The 20,671-nt window shown below is 44.7% G+C and overlaps 1 protein-coding gene across 4 annotated transcripts in view; it reads left to right on the top strand.

Annotated features, from left to right (window-relative positions):
• LOC118234015 (kin of IRRE-like protein 1) overlaps positions 1 to 20,671 on the top strand; it is a 46,195-nt gene that overhangs the window by 8,455 nt on the left and 17,069 nt on the right. The gene's annotated exons all lie outside the window — the stretch shown is intronic.

Below are 20,671 nucleotides of genomic sequence, written 5' to 3'. Positions count from 1 at the left end.
GAGGCGATGGTCTATGAGCTGTTATAACTGAAAATAAGATCAAATTAAATTAAATTTTTTGCACAATAGTCAGGTATACATAAATACAATATCTGGAGTCATAATGTCACTGCACAAGTTTCATTGCATTTGAGTTACAGCACATGTATTTTTTCCCCTTTAAAACTCAAACCCTCGACAGGGCCCTACACCAGCCATTTTAAAGGCAGCAGGTGATTCGCAGAAACTTCTGTATGTATCTAAAATGTCCTTCATCGTACCCAAAAAAACCGGGCCATTCAAAAATGTACAACACTAAATCTGGAATAAAATATCAAAAAACCCCAAAATGCAAACCTGTCCCTTCAAGCGTAGCCTCACCATACCCGGCAAGGGAATTTGATGTTTTGGCGCATGGCTCAAGTTCCTCTTTTATATCCTCTTGTAGTGTGATTATTGTGTGGCTTCGCAAACCTTTATTACTTGATGTTGCTGTCTGATGTTCGGTTACCTGAAAGATCTTACATCTTGGACAGACGATCCTCTCTTGTCTTGTTCTTTTTTGCCTTCGTCCTTTGTCCTCTGTTTTTTTTTTTTTTTCTTGGCTGTGGCCGCTGCCATGTCTGGTGGCGAAAACTCCTTATTAACATACTTTTTATAGAACGTGAGCGAGGCTATATCAGTGCTCGGCAAATTACTGCTTCTTTTCAAGAGTTCTTAAAATTGACACGCAAAAAAGAAGGGAGTCACGATTAAGGCACGCGTTAGTAAATTAGACGGAATGCTTAATTGAGCTCATTTGCAAAATCTCTACCGCGTTTTTACCAGATTCACCGCAGGTATGCATGTGGATGAACAGATTTAACTGTGTATCGAAAGGAAAGTTGCGGAGTGACGCAATCCTTGCAAAATCACATCCTAATACTGATTTTTTTTTTTTTTACCCACTGCGACTGTTGACTGTGTAACTGTGACGCAGTAGCTGTGACGCTGATATTGCAACCTGGTAGCTCCTTCATTTGCAATCTTAAAGCAGTCACAGTCGTTTAGTAAACCTGGCCCCGAAATACATTATGTGTGCAATACATTTACTTGTCTCCTCTCATTCAGAAAAACATAATTGAAACAAATTAATTGTTAAGATGTCCTAGTCTACTGCTCAATCCCAGCTTGAGTATTGACGTACTAGAGGTTTACATTGGAGCTGAGGTTGAGGGGAGCTAACGTTTGATCTGTCCTGAAATTCCCCAGGATATGAGACACATCCGCCATGCCATTACAACCAAGGAAAAAGTGTCCTTGTACTGTGAAAGCTTTTTTTATTATGTTCACTATGGGTATACAGCCACAAGGCTAACTATATAAAGGTCAGAGGTCAGCTCTCTTCATAAGAAATCTTTTGAGCGCAGATTTGGGTAGCATTTTTGTGGAGGGGGGGGGGGTCAGTAGGTAAAATGGAGCCAAAACCATTGCCATGGGCACCACAGCACATTTCCGTATTTGAATCTAATTTATGTGAAATTGTGCTGAATATTTCAGCTTGCCCTTCATGCGCATTTCTGAGTTTCAGTGTGTGAGACCACAGATATGTGGAGGAGAATGTGTTGTAGATGAACGCTTGTGATCAGAAGGGAGAGAAAAAGTTTTTTTTTTTCAGCAGTCTGTGAATAAGCACATTGTGCAAACAGTGTGAAAAAAATGTCCACGCAGTGCTTATTTTTTCCTGGCGAAATTGCAAGTTCTGACAAAATGTGATTCCACATTTAGGGGTATTTTTGTCTTTTGTGGATGACCTGGGCCTGCCTTTCTTGATCTCTTGGAGCAGTGCTGTAAGAACAGGGCCCTGGCACTAACTCAAAATATAGCCAGCAGCTTAAGTTTTGTGCGCACACATTATTTGATTATATTGAAAGTCATAGGTTTGAGCTAATTTGTCGAAAACCATGACAATTGTGAACAAAAGCTGGTGGACACAGGAACATAATTCTCCTTTGACAGATTGACCTAAAGTGTGTCATTCATCCTTCAACCTTAATCTGTCCTCATAACCTAGGCAACTAGAACCACTCACCTCATATACTCCATTCACACTGTATCATGCTGAAGACGGTGATACAGGAATCTTGTAATTTCTTACTCCTGAAGGTAAAATCTGGCGAGATATTTAATGCTGTTTGTGTATTTAACGGTATGAAAGGCCATTAATGTGGAGCCGATAGTTCTACTGTAACACTGACACAGTATGTATTTATTATATCTCTGTGCAAGATTATATCAGTGTTTTTACAACTTCCTTTGCTGTAAACTCCTGTGTCAAATGATATGCATGATTTAAAAAGAACTGAGAGAGAGAGAACGAGAGGGGGGGCAGGGAGACAGAGAGGGTAATGGGGGAGAGACAGAGAGAAGGGGGGGACAGGGATGGGGGGGGGGATGGAGTCAGATTTGACTGGAGCTTTAAACAAGAGCAAGGAAGAAGAGTATAGCCCATTTCCTCTGCTGTACTCAGATCAATTCTGTTCACCTAAAGACCAGATTAATTTCAGTTCTGCTGTAGTCAGATCAGTACTGTTGACCTAAGGGGAAAAACAGATAGTTTAAGGCCATGAGATGATGTGTTTGTGTAGGGTCCTTTAAACTGTGCCTTTTTTTTCATTTTCCAGTTTATTTTTTCTTTTGTGTGGATTTTTAAAATTTTGAATATGTATTTTCTTTTTAGGTTTTGTGCATTTAAAAAAAAAAAAAAGACCCAGCAACCAAAATATCGTTATCCATAATCAGAAATAACAAAGCTTAGTGGAGTGAATGACGCACAAACTTGCTTAAGGTCAGACTGTAAACATCAGCACAGCCCTGCGAGTGAACTCTGTTTGACGTGTGTGTGTGTGTGTGTGTGTGTGTGTGTGTGTGTGTGATTATCGGGGTCATCTGCTCAAAAATTAATCAAATCACAGAGGTCTCCTCAAGCACTCGGTCCCACAGGAGAGTCGGAGTAAGAGTGTGAATCTCCTGCGAGACGTGTAAAGTGTGTGTGTGTGTGTGTGTGTGTGTGTGTGTGTGTGTGTGTCTGTGTGTGAGTGTCTGTGTGTGTGTGGGACGGCCCATCGTACTAGTAAACCGCACCCTCTTCAGAAAAGGTCAAGACGGATTTTGTGACGCGATGTGACATCACTGCAGAGGATGCCGTTGTGAGGTCATTCACAAAGGTAGCAGAGATTATGACATCATCGCTGATGCCAGAGTGTAAAGAAAGAGTTGTGTTTCTCGGGTCTGGCCAGAAATGTCTTCGCGGTAAATTGCAGTGTGGTCGTATTGACCAGCGGTCAGAAACAAAGAAGCCCTTCTGCCAGCATTGATCAGCCAACCCGACCACAGGTCGATATGCGTTTACTATGTAAAATTGTTGGTTCTCAGAGCTAGGCTAGTATTGAGTATCGACGATTTTTAAACGAAAGTATAATGTCTGTCTGCTCACTCAAGCAGGTTAGATACCGTATTGAAGGGCATGTGTATAGCAGCCTACCCCTGGAACTGAGAGAGAGAGAGGGCGAGTGAGAGAGAGAAAGGGGGAGTAAGAGAGAAAGGAGAGGGGGAGAGTAGATGAGCAGTGCTTTTATAGAGTGCGTGGGGAGAAGAGACTGAGGGGGAAAGATAATTTTCTTAGCTTTTAAAAAAAAAAAGTCTGTTTCTATAGCAACCATCTAACCAGAAGCTTTTTGGGGGAGGGGGGGGTGGGGGGGACGGGTTATGTTCATGTGTGTGTTGGGGAGAGGGGGCGGGGCATTGTTACCATAGCAATGGACAAAAAAATATAAGCACTTACAGAAACTTGTAATAAAAAATAAAAAAAACATTAAAAAAAACAAGTGCACTACCATATATAAGGTGCTCACAAGCTCCACATTCCCCCAAAATATGAGTCGTTTTCTGTGTGAATCAGGATGAGACCTAATACTCACCCAATATGTTAGGTGGCAGTTTCTGCTGACTAGTCCTAGGGCATTGTGACACTAAGCCTTCACCTCCAAAGCTCTGTTTAGCCTTCAGGGATCCCAATGTTTTTCCTGATGTTTTTCCCACCTGAATGCAGCCTGCGCTGGAATGATGAGAGAAGATGAGGAGTTTTCCGAAAAATTCCCGGGAACGTTCTAAATCTCCGGCATCTCGGAGATTCCCTCCAAAAAAAACCTTTTTCTTTCTCTGCTAAAACGTCACTGTTGTGTCGTCTCGATGCACCCTGTGATCTCAGCTGGGCTTTGAAATACAGCTGCTAGATTGACTGGCAAAGGTTGCTTCCATGTAAAGTGTGCAAAAATGCATTACACATACAAATACAAATACAGTTCATAGCGGTGCTTGCTACAGGTGTAAAAATACGCATTTGAAATGGCTAGCTAACTGAAGTTATAAACTATAATAGCAGCAGTATGGCAGCAGTAGTAGCACCCATGTCTGTCTTGTAAACGGGGGGTTTGAAGCTAACCATTTAAATACACCAGTGACCACAAATATGTCTGATCCCGGCACGATATGAATTAAGTGCTTGAAATGGGATTTTTACTGGATTTAATCGATCGGTTTGGGATTAGATTACACGTAGATTTTTTTTTTCTTTTTGGGGATAATCCAGCACATCCAATTTGCCTTTCAGTGGCTCTGTTTCTTCGGTAACAGTATGAGCTATTTCAAATCTCCATTTTCAGGTAAATCTTTCTGCATAGCATTACATTACATTACAGGCATTTAGCAGAAATGCGACTTTTTACATAGCATTTGCATAGAATCCGTTTATACTGCAGGAGATATACCGAAGCAATGCAGGTTAAGTGCAGTAAACGGGTCAAGGGTACAACCAGAGAATCGAACCTGCGACCTTCAGGTTACAAGAACAGCTCCTTACCCATTATAATATTCTGCTGTGTAGACAAGTAGGCTTGTTGATCACGGAGTTTACTAATCATCAGCTTGTTAATTTTGCACTGAGACATAGCTGTCGGTATGTAGCTAAGCTAACAGCAAACGAATGGAGGAACGACCAAAATGAGCGTGACGCATGGAATGGGGATCTTACGCTCGTTGTACGTCACTCTGTAATAGTTAATGAACTGTAATGGGTTCTTGTACAGGTGCTCTGCCTTGCAGACAGAAATAGATACAAATTGTTTGTGTGCGTACTAGAAAGACAGTGATTCACAGGATAGTAAATCTGTGTTATATATTACACATACAGCCGTGCAGTTAAACTTATTATATGACAGGTGTAGCAGATTTATAAATCTTTATTGTATAGGCTAATACAGGTGTAGCAGATTAATAAATCTTGTGTCATATCACAGGTATAGTAGATTAGTCATCTGTTTTTATATATTACAGATGCAGCAGGGTAGTAATGGTGTGTTATACATTACGTGTATGGCAGAGTATTAAAGCTGTGTTATATTACGGGTATAGCATGTGAGTAAAGGTGTGTTGTATACATGTATAGCAGGGTAGTAAAGCTGTGTCATATTACAGGTAGAGCAGTGCGATAGGGATCTGTTATTGCTTATTTTAGGTATAGCAGGGTACAAAGATGCGTTAAAATGGAGAATAGCATCGTATTAATGTTTCTCAATGACAATTCACATCAGTTGCTAGGTTACGAGGCAGTAACAATCACTTGGCAAATGCAATAGACAATAGTGGAGTATAGTGTGGCGAGAGAGAGAGATAGAGAGAGAGAGAGAGAGAGAGAGACCAGACGGGTGAAGATATTGGCCCTCTTTATATTCATCATCTTTTTGTCTGTTCGGCTTTTCTCCTCTCTCCTTCCCTCCATCTCTCCCCAAGTATCCTTCCCTTGCAGTTACCATGGTGACCACATGCTACGTCTCCCCTTCCCTCTCTCGCATTCGTTTCAGTGTTACCATGGCGATAGCGCTCTCTCCCTCCCTGCTACCTGTTCATGTCTCTTTGTGTTTTACCCTCTGTCTGTCCTCCTCTCCCCCTTCTCTCCCTCCCTCCCTCCTTCCTCATCCCCCTCTCCATTTTACCTCTCCGCTATCAAATAAGTAACATCTGAATATGTCATTTATCTTCAAAGGGAGGGAGGGAGGGGCAGAGAGAAAGAGAGAGAGAGATTTTGGTTTAAGGAAAGGACGCAGCAAACAGAGGAAGGGAGGGATTTTGGTAATTTTCACAGACGATAGCTGTTGCTATGGTGATAGAACTTTCAGACAGAGTTAGCGGGTGAGAGGTATGGATGGAGGGAAATGGACAGAGAGAGGGAGATGGAAAGAGGGGGACGGAGAGAGGGAGAGAAAGAGAAGCAGACAATGAGGTAAACAAACGACCTCTGTTGTTTATATGTTCTGCATGTTACAATCTTTTGAAAGTGACATAAATTAAAAAATTTAGCCGAATGCAACGTTAACTGGAGGTGGTGACCCAGGGTTTGGAAGAAGGAAAAGAAATAAGTTAAATCACAACACCATGCCATTACCAGCCTATCAGTCTCACCTGCGGATTACCTGTCTACTCACAGTGCTGGGATTATTCACCCACTTATCTGTAGTCTAATCTCAGGTGGCCACCCTCACCCCAATCCCTGACGGACTGTACAACTTCTACACAGCAGGATATAGCTTCAGCACACACACACACACACACACATACGCACACACGCCCGTACACACACACACACACACAGACACACACACACATACACACTCGACCATGCATAAACATACATACACACACACACACACACACACATACACACTCGCCCATGCATAAACATACATACACACACACACACACACACATACGCACACACGCACACACGCCCGTACACAGACACACACACACATACACACTCGCCCATGCATAACCATACATATACACACACACACACGCACACGTATGCACGCACGTACACACACACCCCATACACGCATACACACATACACATAAGATACATATATACACACACGCACAAACAACAACATGTAATCATAAACATGTATGTGTGCACACAACCACACACAAATGCACATTCACATGCATACATATACACACACAGACACAAACATACACACACATCCACACGCAAACATACATATACACTGCATGGCCAAAAGTATGTAGACACCGGACATCCAACATCTCATACAAAATTATGGGAATTAATATGGAGTTAGTCCACCCTTTGCTGCTATAACAACCTCCACTCTTCTGGGAAGGCTTTATAATAGATGTTGGAGCATTGCTACAGGGATTTGCTTCTATTCAGCCAGAAGAGCATTAGTGAGGACGGGCACTGATTGGGTGATTAGGTCTGACTCACAGTTGGCTATCCAGTTGATCCCAAAGGTGTTGGATTGGGTTGAGGTCAGGGCTCTGTGCAGGCTGATCAAGTTCTTCCACATTGTTCTCGACAAAACCATTTCTATATGGACCTTGCCACGTGCCTGGGGGCATTGTCATGCTGAAACGGGAAAGGGCCTTCCCTAAAACGTTGGGGAAGCACAGAATTGTCTAGAATGTGATTGAATGCTAGCATTAAGATTTGCCTTCACTGGAATTAAGGGGCCTACCCCAAACCATGGAAAACAGCCCCAGACCAAGGGGTGTCCAGATACTTTTGGTCATATAGTGTCTACACACACACACACACACACACATACACTAAGAAATGGCCATACTCATATTGTGGATATTTATATGAATACTTGCCTGTTGCTGCTATGACAACACACTTTGCCATGCTAATAAAGTACCTTTTGAATTTTAATGTTAACTTGAATTGAGAGAGAAAATGATTTTTAAAATGGCAAAGTTTATTCTTGTAACTTAACTATTTTTCTATTGAACTTTAAAATAGGATTCATTGTGCTAGGAATTACTGTACTTTTGAATGCTTGTGTGAACACGACTCAGAGAGAGAGAGATGGTTAATACAGTATCTACAGTACATTAACATTGCATTGCGAGAGAGTTAATACTGTACATATACATTATTGTGTTATTATTATTATTATTATTATTGTTGTTGTCAGATGTAGCAGTAGTCATGGTAGTCATGTATTTTTGTGTATTTTAATTCCAGTGCATTAATACTGTTCCCAGCTAGTGTGCATGTATTAATTATGATCAGGACTGCATCTGAGAGAGTGTTCATTTCACAAAGCCTCTGTGATGGACTTTTGTGTTACAGTGGGGAAAAAAATGAAAATGAGAGAGAGGGGGGGAGGGAGGGAGAAGGGAATGAGAGTCAGACCAAGAGAGAGAGAGAGAGGTAGAGAGCTGGAGAGAGAGAGAGTAAGAGTTGTGGAGGAGAGTTTGGTCCGAGAGAGAGAGAGAGGGGGAGAAGGAGAGGAGAAAGAGGAAATGCCTAGCATTCCATTAATGCTGACATAAAACCACTGAGAGAGGGAGGGAACGGGGAAAAAGAGAGGGAGGGAGGGAGGGAGGGAAAGAGAAACAGAGAGAGAGAGAGACAGAAAGAAAGAGGGAGATGGAAAGAGAGACAGAGAGCGAAAGAAAGAAAGAAAGAAAGAAAGGGAAAGAAGGGGGAGAGGGCTGGAGAAGCCAAATGTGGAGGCTTGTGTAAGGGTTCTCTTAGTTTACCTCTGGGGGATAGAGTAGCACTTTATTCCCTCACTTGTGTGGACTCCTCCCCCGTACATGCATTAGATGTTGGGCAACAAACCTCCCACCGCTCTCGGATAGCTGTATACATAAACAGAGCAAACGAGCCGTGTCCCGCTTATTACATTATATATTAATTTGCTCTAATCCAGCGCAGCTTACGGTATGGGAGAAGCAGGGGCGCGTTTGCCTGAGGCAATGGGGCTGTGAGCGGTAGGGCCACACCAGGCTAACAAACAGTCCCAGACTAGCGAGTGAAGATGCGATATCGCTGACACGCTAGAGTGAGTTTGCTATGTTAAGTTCTAAAAAAAAAAAAAAAAAAGAGAGACATAGATAGTACATTAATAGCAATAAAAGATAACCGAAACCCAACTGACACCTGAATTCCGAGTGCAGGGAGAGAGGAGCTCGCTGCACGCGGCCTAGCTCACACCCGGGACCGAGGGTTGCCAGATGTTTGGTTTTTCGACCAGAATGTCTGGTTTTCAAATTATTCGCACAGGTCTGGTGTGTGTGGTCCCGGGCCAGACAATGTAAGGTCCGGTCTGAGTAACCGATGGAAGAGTTTGGTAGTTTGCAGTGAATTTGCGTCGCGTGTCAACGACTCCCCTGCTCAGATGTCAATGCCCCCTACCCCAAACCCCCATACTCCCCCCCCCGCACCCCTTTCAACCAACAGCTCCCGACCTTGTTTGCGATTATACTTCCAGCTGTGTACATTGTCCAGTTTTGACATATTAAAAATCTGGCAACCCTACTGGGACCTAAGGCATTTATATCCCCCACGTACGGGGATAAACTAAATAGCAATAATTGCCATGGAAAAAATCTCAGTTTGTCCCATTGATTTCTAAAAAGCATTTGACTCTATTTGAACATCCAAGATTAAATTATTTTAAAGTTTTCACTCATGACCATAAATTCAGACCAGGCTGCAGTTTGAGTCCGGTATTGTTGAAAATGTACGCTCGTGAACTGGCCAGCGTTGGAGCTGTTGCCAGTGGATTCTGTGGACCTGATGCCAGAATAAAATTCTTTTTTTGTAGGCAGATGACCTGGTTCTGCTGTCGCCCACAGAACAGGGCTACAGTACAGCATGGCTATGCTGGGGGAATACTTTCTGGCTTGGGCCCTGGCAGTCACTGACCCCCCTCAGTCAGCTGGGACTGAGTTTCACTGCTCAGACAACCACTCACAATACAAACCACAACCAGCTTCAGACCAGCACTGGTACACTGATATTTAAGAAGAAATACACCCTAAAATATTGTTTTGAGCAGATAAACCTAACTAAGCTCCAAAAAAAAACTAAATTAGTAAAAAAAATCGTTTGCAAAAGCAGAATGTCTCTCCACTGTCAGGGATCTAATTCTGAGTCAGCTCCTGACTAAATAAAGAATATGCTATCGCACCCTGGCACGCTGAAGCACGACAGCGCAAACCTGCGAGCCCAAGGAAGATGGGCGCTATCATCACACTTGGCTGGAGAGGTCATGTGATCACTGTGAAAGGGAGAGGTCGTGTCATGTGATCACGGAGACGGGAGCGGTCATGTGATCACTGTGAGGCAGGAGCACAGGGCGAGGGTAGGAGAGGGTGGGAGGGGCCAGGCGGTGAAACCTAGAAAGTAACGGGGAAATGGCCTCTCCTGCACGCGCTTGAGGGCAAAGGTGCTTTGCTGCCCGTTGATTTTAGTGTAGAAATCCAAGGTGATTTAACAACCAAAGAAAACCTCAACGGTCCATTTTTTTGCAATCTGCTTTTTTCGTATGATACGCAAAACGGTCGTTAATCGAATTTCAAAATGCCATCGGTGACGTTTTATTTTGCCTTCAGAATTTTGATGTTCCCAGTTCCAGTTTAACGGGAGCGCCGATGTTCTGCCCTCACTGTGCGAAGCACATCCAGGTCTTCGCAAGCTCAGCGGCCTGGAGTTCGCTGAAGGCGTGCTTCGTCTGTCTGGTTAAGTATGCACGTCTGTGGACAGGAGATGCCATGCAGAATTACCGAGACAGGGAGGGTCATCTGATCACTACGAGGCAGAAGCCTTCACGTGCTCGGCGGAGAGGTACAAGTCACGTGATCACTGTGAAAAGGAGAGGTCATGTGATCGCTGTGAGTCATGAAGAGGTCGTGTGACAGTGGAGAGGTTGGCTGCATTTCTGTTTCAGTGGAATGCTGGCTTATACGTGCTGGTCTGATTCATAGGCATCGCAGAATGGTTCCTACAAAAGGTGCCTTAATTTGGGCAATTTTGAGGCCGCGTCAGATGTCCTTTTTTGTAAGGCAATGCCACAAATACTTATGACATGACAGAGAAGAGTCATTTGTATTTGGTGTGGGTGTGGTCTGTGGTGTGGGTGTGGTCTGTGAGGGGTGTGGTTTGTGGTGGGGGGTGTGGTCTGAGAGCGGTGTGTTCAAACGCAAAGTATCGGACATGTTAAAAGATGGCATTTTTTTCATCGTTAATGTGAGCCTGATTGGAGGTCACCTTAATGTGGGATTCTGCATTTTTCACATTAAAAAAAAAAAAAAAAAAGAATAAGAAGAAGTGCTGTATTGTGAAAATGCAGGTACATTGGTTGTGACATTCAATTGAGTTTGGAGCTGAGAGGCGTCTGTATTGATTGGGTGGGGGTGGGGGGGGGTGGGGGCGGTGGGGCCTGTGAAGATTTGTAAAATTCTCAGTGAATCATGCGGGAAGCAGATGGATTGACGTCGCTGGCGTGTGACGGATCCCGGGTACCCAAGCGCGCGCGGAATACGGCGTCTTTCGGCCGCCCACGTAGCCGCGAGCAGCGTCGGCCGACGCGCCCGAACCAAGCTGCTGGCTCTTCCCTTTTCGGCGGGAGCGCGGTAAATAAAGCGCCTGGTCCAAACTACTTCAGCAAGTGCTGGAAAACGGGCGGGAAAAAAAATGTAGCCTACTTTTTATTACGGTGCGAAACAACCTGTCGTGTGTCTTTAGTTCAAAATGGGCGGCAGACTGGTTGGCGTGGATGAGCTCAGCAATATACGACCGCTGTGGTGTGTTGAGCAAATTTTGGATGAGCGGTTACGTCTTTGAAGAGCAGGTTTAAAAACATTAATGTGTATTTTCTCAAGAATCTAAGTCGGTGTTCTAGAACTACCTTTAGTTTCTAGAACTGTTCTGTCAATTAGCAGCAGTGATTGTGACATCAGCATTAGAATGTTCAGTTAAGAACATTCTAATCACATGTTTGTGATCTCACACCTTAAAGGGTTAAGCCTTGCTCATCCCATGCGTAGAAAAAATGAAAAATTAGTCAGTACATCCGTCTAAAATGTATCTAAGTTATGTGATGCGTTGTGCCCGTATTTGTCATTCAGATTTTAAAATAGTGTTTTTAAAAAGTATTTATCCTATTGGATGTTTTGTTCACCAGTGGTGTCATAAATCCATTCTTTTCCCTCAAAAAGAATTTTGTGCAGGGAAGGCTGGAAAATCCAGACGGATCCTGACAGGGCCCTGGTGCAGGATTGGAGCCGGTACACCGTACCATAGAGTGCGGAATTCAGGGCTCTCCATAGGAAACTAACGACTTCCGATTGAACCCGCAGCTGTGAATCTGCAAAAGTGATACCTCGGCTTTCGCCGGCTAGTTGTCACCGTTGCTTTCCATTTTGGGCTGCTGTTGTCACAGTTCGGAATTAAAGGAGCGAGTTCTGTCGTGGTGCAGAACCATCACTAATTAGCAGAGTGCCGCTAAAGGTCATTTGCGGTGGGAGATGCTTAATAAAACTTTTTTTTGTCTAACCCTGTTGCATGTCTGTTAAACTATTAATAATGTCAGTTTGTTTCAAATTCAGGTGAAACTGGTCAAAACACAGACATTTTCATTGGCCGGAGTTTTGGAAATGCAGATTTCTGGAAGCTGGTGGTGTTAACCACTGGTGTTGAGCATTCACTGTGTGTGTGTGTGTGTGTGTGTGTGTGTGTGTGTGTGCACACGCTTGTGCTTGTGTCGGCGTGTGGGTGGAGGAGGCTGGCTAATTAAATGTTGTTCCTTATTACAGATTTCGGGAGAGAGCAGACAGGGGAGGAGGGAGGGAGGAAGGGGAGGATTGTATCGTTATTAGAACAGGATCGTGGTGGCGTGTAGCAGTGGACAGAGTGCTGGACTCTGCAGCTGGGGAATGTAATGACTCTAGCAGTAGTGCGGTCCTCAGGATGTTCTTACTCTCATTTACAAGGGAGGCTATATGGAAATGGGGGCGTTGACAGGTTAATGTCTGAAACTGGAATTCATACGCAGAATATGCTGTGAGAGCTCCGAGGAGGTCAAAGGTCAAGGAGGCCATGGACAGCAGGATCACGGAGAAGGGAAGGCGCAGTGGCAGATCTGTCTGTTTCAGTAGCTACTTCAAGCTGCTTTAGCCTGCTTCCCTCTGTTTTAATCTGCTTTAGCCTGGTTCAGTCTGCTTCACTAGCTGCTTCAGTCTGCTTTGGCTTGGTTCACTCTGCTTCAGTCTGCTTCACAAGCTGTTTTAGTCTGCTTTAGCCTGGTTCGCTCTGCTTCAGTCTGTTTTAGTAGCTGCTTCAGTCTGCTTTAGCCTGGTTCGCTCTGCTTCAGTCTGCTTCACTAGCTGCTTCACTCTGCTTCAGTCTGTTTTAGTGGCTGTTTCAATCTGCTTTAGCCTGGTTCGCTCTGCTTCAGTCTGCTTCACTAACTGCTTCAGTCTATTCTAGCCTGTTTTACTCACTGCTTCGGTTTGGTTCAGTTTGCTTCAGTCACTGCTTCACTCTGCTTCAGTCTGCTGGTTCTGCTTCAGTTTGCTTCAGCCTGTTTTACTCACTGCTTCAGTTTGCTTCAGTCACTGCTTCACTCTGCTTCAGTCTGCTGGCTCTGCTTCACTCTGCTTCAGGCTGTTGTGCTTGTGCTTCCCTGTAAGGCTTCTGTTGCTGCTGCTGCTAATCCTATTCAGCCTGCTTGCGTTTGTTCCGCATTGTGCTTCTCAAAGGAGACACTGTGCACCGTGGCGGGGGGAGGGGGGGTTAGAGGGGACAGAGGGAAATAAAGATGATGATGATGATGATGATGGGGCTGTAGTCATTGAGGGGGAAAGAGAGTGAAAAGCCAAGATTGGAATGTATCTCGCCCACTCCCACTTACACACTTACATCTCCCACTAGGGAGAGAGAAACATGAATTCAGAATTCAGAAAAACCTGCCCATGCAATAAAGATCTGGATCCAACACACACACACACACACACACACATGTTGACACATAAATGCACACTCAGACACACACACACACACACATTTACACAGAAACACACACTCATGCACACACACACACACACACACATAGACACATACACAGACTCACACGCAGGAACACACACACACACATTTACACAGAAACACACGCACACACACACACACACATATGGACACACACACACACTCACAGGAACACACACGGACTCACACACACCAACAGGAACACACACACACACATATAGACACACACATGCGGACTCAAACACACAGACACGCACACATGCAGACTCACACACGCACACACACATGCAGACACACACACAGACACACAAACATGCAGACTCACACACACACACATGCAGACTCACACACACACACACATGCAGACTCACACACACACACACACACACACACACACAGACACACGCACAGACTTACACGCAAGACCTGCTTTCTGTGTGATGCTAATGCTAACAGGCATTTTCCATGTGTTTTACTGGACCTTCGCTGTTTACTCCTTTTAAGAGGCAATTAAAGATGCTGAAATTTCCAAATGAAGATGTGAATAAAACATGTTAAAAACAGATGGATTCTGTATTCAGAGTGCCGAGAGAGAGAGGGAAGGAGGGACGGAAAGAGGGATGAATAATTAAAGAAGGAGAAAAGGAAACAGGGAAATAAGAGGAAAATCAGAAATGAAATGAAATGTATAAAACAAGTAGTCAATTAGAGAGAGAGAGAGAGTGTGTAAAGGGGAGGCAGATATAGCACTCTGTGTGTGTGTGTGTGTGTGTGTGCGCGCTTTTGTGTGAGAGAGGGTTTGAGATTGTGTGTGTGAGAAAGAGGGATTGAGCTTTGAGCACATAGATATGCGTGAGAAAGGCACGTGCGTGTGTGTATTGCGTGTGTATGCATGTATGTGATTGTATGTGTATGCCTGTGTGTGCATGTCGGAGAGAGAAATCAAGCATGTGTGTGTTTTTGTCTGTGAGTCAGCAAACACACACCACTTCCCAACAACTCCACTGCACTCAACTCCTAGTTCTACTGTTTCTCTATATGAGCAGTTCCTGTTAATGCTGTTGCCCTGTGTGGGCATTTCCTGTTAATGCTGTTGCCCTGTGTGGGTACTTCCTGTTAATGCTGTTGCCCTGTGTGGGTACTTCCTGTTAATACTGTTGCCCTGTGTGGCCTCTTCCTGTTAATGCTGTTGCCCTGTGTGAGTACTTCCTGTGAATATTGTTGCCCTGTCTGGGTACTTCCTGTTAATGCTGTCGCCCTGTGTGGGTACTTCTTGTTAATATTGTTGCCCTGTGTGGGTACTTCCTGTTAATCCTGTTGCCCTGTGTGGGTACTTCCTGTTAATATTGTTGCCCTGTCTGGGTAGTTGCCCTGTGTGGGTACTTCCTTTTAATATGGGGTCTTACTGTTAGTGGGTGATTATATATAATGTTGTTCTCACCTTTCACACAGACACATGCAGTTTCTTCTCTCTCACACACACACACACACACACACACACACACACACACAGATGCAAACACACACATAAACACAGTCGATGTTGAAAGTGGAACAAGGAGTTGCCTGAAGGAAGAGGGATAAATGCTAAGACAGAGTGGGGGTGGGGGGTCAGGACACGGGCTCACACTAACACACACACTCTTACACACACACACACACACACACACACACCAGTACACACACAAACACACACACTCTTACACACACACACCATTACACACACAAACACACACACTCTTACACACACACACACACACACCATTACACACACAACACACACACTCTTACACACACACACACACCAGTACACACACACACACACACCATTACACACACACACACACACACCATTACACACACAAACACACACACTCTTACACACACACACACACACACTCTTACACACACACACACACACACTTACACACACACACACACGCACCATTACACACACAAACACACACTCTTACACACACACACACACACACACACTCTTACACACACACACACACACTCTTACACACACACACACACACACTCTTACACACTCTTACACACACACACACACGCACCATTACACACACAAACACACACACTCTTACACACACACTCTTACACACACACACACACACACACCATTACACACACAAACACACACACTCTCACACACACACACACACACCAGTACACACACAAACACACACACTCTTACACACACACACACCATTACACACACTAACACACACACACACTCTTACACACACACACACACACACCATTACACACACACACACTTACACACACAAACACACACACTCTTACACACACACACACACCATTACACACACTAACACACACACACACTCTTACACACACACACACACACACCATTACACACACACACACACTTACACACACAAACACACACACTCTTACACACACACACACACACACCAGTACACACACAAACACACACACTCTTACACACACACACGTACACACACACCAGTACACATACAAACACACACACTCTTACACACACACACTCTCACACACTCTTACACACACACACACACACACACTCTTACACACACACACCAGTACACACACAAACACACACACTCTCACACACACATACACACACACACATATACATGCATACGCACACACACTCACACTTGTATGCACACACGAACATACACGCACACACTCTCTTTTGTGCATACATACTCTTATGTGTCAGTATGTGTATGTGCACATGGTTTTATAGTGTTGGGGGTTAAGGTGGGGGGTGAGAGAAGCGGTCAGTTCAAAAGCAGAGAATCGGGGGGGGAGCCCGGGGGGGGGGGGGGGGGTTTAATGGGATAAATGAGAAATGACAGGTCACTGCTTCCCCCCCCCCCCGCCCCCCCCACCAAGAGAAACAGAGAGAGAGCAAGAGAAGAGAATGTATGAAGGGATAGTGAGAGAGAGAGAGAGAGAGAGAGAGAGAGAGAGGGGGGATAGAGGAAGAGGAGGGGGAGGAGAGAGAGGTATCCTGCAGGGTTAATTAAATCTCTGTTGTCTGTCAGAGCGGTGTGTTCTCCCGCTCTCTGAGTCTCTGAGGCTCCAGGGTGACAGCCATACTCTCTCTCTTTCTCTCTCTCTTTCTCTCTCTCTCTCTCTCTCTCTCTCTCTCCCTCTCTCGCTCGCTCCCCGTGTCGTCTTTGTCTCGCGCCCTTTCTTTCTCTTCTCCATTTTTCTTTCTTTGGCTCTCTCTCCCTCATTCTCTTCCTCCGTTTTGTCCCTCCCCCCACCCCCCCCCCTTTCAGTGCCTGGGCTGCTCTGATTGGGCGTTAGCCTGTCACGTGACTGTGAAATAAGAGCTTGTTTCTCCTTCAGCGGGCCACTGGCTACAGAGAGATGCAGATGTGGAGACGGCATAGGAACAGTATAGAGTTAGTATAGGAGCAGTATACATGCAGAATAGGAGAAATATAGACAGTATAGAGAGTGCACAAGCATTATAAAGCAGTGTAGATACAGTATAGTGTTAGTGTACAAGTAGCAAAGAGAACAGGATATACTTTACTCATCTTGAAATTTTTTTTTTTTTTTTTTAAGTTCTTTAGCAGTATGCTGGCTTACTGTTAGTGTTCTAACTGTCTGTGTTATATTTACTTACGTTGTTTCTTCTCTAGTCACCGATTTAGCCAACTTTGTACTGTGCCATGAACAACGGTGGGCTAGCGAGCTAGCTGTACTGATTTGGCGGTACAGTAAAAACCCAGCAGCTATGAGTCAGTCTTTGCTTTGACATGGGTACAGTCAGAAAAACAGACGTTACTGCTGGAATTTCAGGCAGAGTTGCTATAGTTACGGCCACAACACAATACTATCGTGTCATTGTTGTTCTTTGTCCAAGAAGCTAACAAGTTGCACGTGTTTTCCAATTGCTTATTCTCTTTTAAGTGGATTAAGTGATTCAGTGTTCTTTCTTTTATTAAATTGGGGCAGATATGATGTGTGAATAAATACTGCATAAGGTCATATTCCCATTTGTTTTGTTTTTTTAAGAACTTTTTTTTTTTGCAAAAGTTTTTTAAAGACTTCGTATTTGACTTATTGCTACTGTACTTTTTTACTCCTGCTAGCACAGTGGTGTAGCCCGGCTCATTTGCTTGTGAAGCACCATAAAGGTGCTGTAAAGTGAAGGTCTTGTAGTAGGTTACCGTGGTGACGCTACCCTCAATTAAAATAAGGCCCGAGATCAAATCCCACCTCGGACTCGGGCGAATCTCTAACTCGTCACACCCGCATTGTTTAAAATGTGTATTTAGTGGTATAGCCTTTGTACCCTAAGCCTAACCCTAAGCTCTTGTGATTTATCAAGGCTGGCTGCTAATGTTTAAAAGATGACTGTATTTTACCAGCAGGGAAAGCAAGCCTTAAGTTTGGATAAGACACAAGAGCGCTGACCGGTAGCACTGTTGTTGGAAAGAGAAACCCTTGACATCCGAGGTTAGGAATTTAAATGTAGGGAGGAATTTGTAGCCGAAACGTCCCTCTTGAAAGATGCCCTGAGGGGAAAACCTTATGGAAAAAAAAAAAAATGGCTCCCGGGTTATGCAATCCTGTCTGTGCTGGACGAGATAAAAGATGACCCGAAACCGCTCATACTGGCCCTTCCTCCTCGCTGCGTCTCTCTGCCTCTAGCCTGCCGTGGAGCTGCGATCGGCTTTCAGCTGCACCGTCCGGCGACTTAAACTGGTTACGACGCGCTCAAGAAAAGATGTTAGCCATGGTGGTAATATTTAAATTAAGCTATTAAGCCATCCACCTGATTGTATCTGGCAGACATGAGGAGGTGGCCATGTTTTATTTTGTGTACTCATTTCCTAGCTGGTTTGTAAGGTGGCTGCATCTGTTGTCTCCACATTGGCGCTGTTGTACTGTACGCTAGCATTCTGGTGCACTCAAACTGTTATAAATGGTCTCATGCATAATTTCTGAGCGTTTGTTCGTATCCTCCGTACAATCTCATATCCTTCTGATCTGGAAAAATGACCGAAAATTGGACAGTGACCTGCGCCTGAAGTAGGAGTTGATTGTGTTGTGGGAAAGGGGGCAGATTCTCTGGACGTTATTCTGGAAGATTCTGCACGCCTGACGCACGGCTGCAGTGTTCTCGGAGAGAGACTGCCTTGTTGTGCAGGACCAGGTCGAGGTTCCTAGCAGACTGAGGGGTTGAGACTGTGGCTGTCCAGGCTGAGTTTGAGCGCTCATAACAGGGAGAGGCTGGGAACTGCAGCGTCTCAGGTTTCGCCATGTCGAGCTGAAGGCACTGGATTTGCCATCCAGTTTGAGATGTGCCTTGTAGGCAAGCTGAGGAAAAAAAAAACACGTCATCGGCACAGCAGTACTAAGATAGCCCAGGGGAGGAAACAACGGAACCGTGACACTTTGTATAGAGAGCAAAAAGGAGAGGACCAAGGACCAAGCCTTGGGGTACGCCTGCAGAGGTCACGAGGAAGCAAGCCAATTGAGAACTCTGCCTCAGGGTAGTCAGAAAAGACAGCGAGTGCTGGTGGCTAATCTACTAACTATAGCTACATCACAACTGGTTGCCAGCTAACTCTCGGCTGGAAAATATACTGATAATAATGTTATGTGGACATATAGTGTCACATGTATAATGCCTCTGTAGTGTTGTGCATGTACATTACTGTAGTCCACACCTTGAATTCTCAGAATTCTCCGGCCTCGGCCCTCTCCTAGTTCAATCTCGGGCTACGACACAACTTGGATCCCTTGATGCATAACCTTGCTGTTCTTGTCTGCGTATAAATGTGTTCTTTTTTCGACTGTGTAAGCCAGTGGTAACTAACCCTGCTTCTGGAGATCTACCATCCTGTAGGGTTTACCTGACTCTACTAATTAGCAGCTCAGCTGTTGAATGAAGGGTGTTTTGTTGGTGTTGGAGTGATAACCTACAGGACGGTAGTTCTCCGGGACCAGACTTGGTTGCTGCTGGTTTAAGCCGTGAATACTGACATTTGGCCCTTGAATCCAAATCTGTCCTGGTTTTCCTTCCTCCCAGGTAATTAAATGAACAATTAGTGCCACTGATTGGCCAGACTGTCTTCACACCTGACTCCAACGGGAGGTTGGAAAACCCAACACTTTGAGGCTCATGATTTGAATAACAAGGGTGTAGGCTATATATCAGGCTATGATGTGCCTAACCAAGTTTATTGGCTGCGATAGATTACCCATTACCTCCCTGTTACCATGTAGCCAATCTTTAGGTATTGACATCGGGCCAGCCAGGGGATGATTAGGTCACCTTCTATACCCACGTACCTCCTGAGATTTCCCCACTGGGGGGTTTTTCCTCACCATTGTTTGAGTGTTCTTCAGACTGTGGACTATTTTTTTACCTCCCTTTTTGGTTCTTGGGGGTTCAGGCTGAAGACTTACCCAGTATTCCTGTTCCCAGTAGGTGGGACAGCTCCCCAGATCATGTAATGGAGGTAGAGACCCCCTGTGTTTTTAAATCCAGGCTCGATGCAGTACTGGATGCTAACAGTCTCAGTGTGTGTATTGGTGGTGATGGTCTCGGTGTGTAAGTGTTTATGGTCTCAGTGTGTAAAAGTGCAGACGGTCTCAGTTTGTAACAGTACTGATGGCTTTAGTGTGTAATGGTGCTGACGGTCTCAGTGTGTAACAGTGCTGCTGATGGTCTCAGTGTGTAACAGTGCTGCTGATGGTCTCAGTGTGTAACAGTGCTGATGGTCTCAGTGTGTAACA

This window comes from Anguilla anguilla, chromosome 8, assembly GCF_013347855.1.
Source record: "Anguilla anguilla isolate fAngAng1 chromosome 8, fAngAng1.pri, whole genome shotgun sequence".
Classification (NCBI taxonomy): Eukaryota; Metazoa; Chordata; class Actinopteri; order Anguilliformes; family Anguillidae; genus Anguilla; species Anguilla anguilla.
The sequence above is the reverse complement of the archived record's forward strand: the minus strand, read 5'-3'. Positions and strand labels throughout refer to the sequence as shown.